Raw genomic sequence first — 2660 nt, 5'->3', positions numbered from 1 at the left:
ACTGATTAAATTGGAGGGAGCAATGGACTCAATTCTCTAGAGCTGAAACCCAGAAAGAAAGCAAAAGGAGAACAGACATAGCCAAGCATCTACAAGTACAGTTATGTGCTGGTAGTGTAAGAGGCCAAAGGAATGAGTGATAAGAGAAGAAGCCAGAGGGATGGGAAAGCCAAGCCATCCCCAGCACTAGGCTTAGGAATTTGCACTTGATTTTGAAATAAGGTGGGGTTGTCAAAAGCAGGGGAATGCTAAGCAGGGGAGTGACTGAGTGAGGTGATCCCTCTGGTGGTGCAAGGATGGGGGGTGACTGACACTGGCTCCAGGCAAACCAACCACATTCCTTTATTTTATGGATTCTTACCAATCATCTTGTATGGCCTGGATACTGGATTAGGTGTTGATTCAGCAGTGAAAAAAAAGAGCAATTCCAGACATGGTGGAGGCGCCATGATGGTGCAACCATACTAACAGATAAACAAGCAATAAGTGTATATAATATGTATGTCACTTGGTCATGAATACTATGGGGAAACTGAGGCAGGGTAGGGAATGGGTATAGCTGGTTTATTTAACAGGGAGGTTGTAGCATAAATAAGAGAATCAGGAAAGGTCTCCTTCTAAAGATAATCTGGAAAGGGAGGAGTGGTTAAAGTCAACCCAGTGAATCATAAGAACCAAGACTATGCAATAAGTACCTGTGTGTGATAAGTAGGAAGAAAGAAGTCCCTGTACATGCTTTGCATTTCATGTCACCTAGAACACTCTATCCTCATTTGCTTAAGTTACTGAGTTTTGTTTTTTGTTGCTTGAAGACAAAAGCATCCCTAACTGATAACCTAAGCGAACTGAGTTTCCAGATATTATAGGTGGTTAATGTTAGTAGTATTCAATCTTGCACAGAAGTCCTATAAGGTTTGCAAAATAGCTGGAGGATTTGGCTCTTGAGAAGTCAACCAAATACACTTGACATAAAATCTACCTTTTAAACCATTTTAACTATATAATTCAGAGGCATCAGTTACATTCAAAATATTGCAGAACCACCAAGATTGTTTCCAGAACTTTTTCATTAGCCCAAACGGAAACTCTGCACCCATTAGGCAGTGACTCATTATTTCCCCCTCCCTTCAGTTCCTGTTAACCTCTGTTCCAATGTTTCTTTGAATTTGTCTATAATAGATATTTCATATACTCATTTATATTCAGTATATGTCCATGTATATCTGATTGATATCACTTAACATAGTGTTTTCAAGCATGTAGCATCTATCAGAACTTCTTTCCTTTTTACAAATGAATAATATTCCATTGTTCATTCAGTAGTCAGAGAAAACCAACTATATATATAAATACACACATAAATTATAAAATCTGTAAGCCAATTCCTTATAATTATGTGTGTACATATGTATAAGAGATGTATTATAAAGAATGGGTTCATGCAATGATTTATATATGTATGTACATGTAGAATATATACCGATACATAAAACTGGCTCATGTGATGATTATGGAGGCTGAACAGGCTCACAATCTGCCACTTGGTATGGCCAGTGTGCAGTTCCATTCTGAGTGTGAATACCCTACAAACAGGAGCACTGATGCTGTCTCAGTCAAGGCGGAAGACCAATGTCCAAACTCAAGCAGTCAGATATAAAGAGAATTTTCCTTTGCTACACCTTCTTGATCCATTTGGGCCCTCCATGGATAAGTTGATGCTCACCCACACTGGGGAGAGCCATCTACTTTACTCAGCCTGCTGATTCAAATGCTAACCTCACATCGAAATAACCACCACAGCAATCATGTTTAGTCAAATATTGGGTAATCAGTGGTCCATGAAGTTGGCTACATATTTACAGATCACGTACACTGGCCAGGAAACGCTCATACTGCACCAGCCCCTTCAAGTGGCTGTGGAAGACCTGCATTCTATCTGTCCATCTGTAGATGGACACTGCGTCACTGGCTACTGTGAATCATGCTGCTAAGCTATGAACAGGGTATGTTTGTTGGCTGCATGTCTCCTCTGAGGTGGGTGAGGCAGAGGATTATACAAACTGTGAAGTCTTAAATACTAATTATTTTCTCTGTGTTCTTGGGCAGGCTACTGGGCTTCTTTTAGTCTGAGTTCACTTATTTAGGAATTATACTATCTTACAGGGTTGTGGAGTTTTGGAAATGTAAAATGTCAATTTTAAAGAAGGGGGGAGAAGGTTGACGTGAAAAGCGAAGGGAGACACCTGAGCAGAGCCTGGGTGAGTGACTGGCTACAGCTGGACCTTCCCAGGGAGAAGCAAGTAAAAAAAACGCTTAGAAAGCAAGAGTCAAGGCTTAATCGTTAGACCTCTCCCCCATCTCCAATACGGAAAGACGTTCAAATGCGATAATGGGAAGGACAGGCACTACTAAGAGGACTTTATGCCCGCGATCCCGCTCAATCCCCACATTCAAACTGAGTACTCAGAACTTCCGCCCCCAACCCTGCAGCCAGAGCAGGAAGCTACGGCTGAGGGGAAAATTAACCCAGAGACACAGCCGGAAGTAGGAGGGCGGAACCTTATCGGCAGCCTCGATGGGCACAGCTATGAACCAATGGGGGAAGGAGGCGTTCCCATATCCACCAATGAAACGCTAACAAAGGCGGGGCCTGACAGACC

The sequence above is a fragment of the Condylura cristata genome, unplaced genomic scaffold (genome assembly GCF_000260355.1).
Source record: "Condylura cristata isolate star-nosed mole 26May11 unplaced genomic scaffold, ConCri1.0 scaffold00033, whole genome shotgun sequence".
NCBI lineage: Eukaryota > Metazoa > Chordata > Mammalia > Eulipotyphla > Talpidae > Condylura > Condylura cristata.
The sequence above is the reverse complement of the archived record's forward strand: the minus strand, read 5'-3'. Positions refer to the sequence as shown.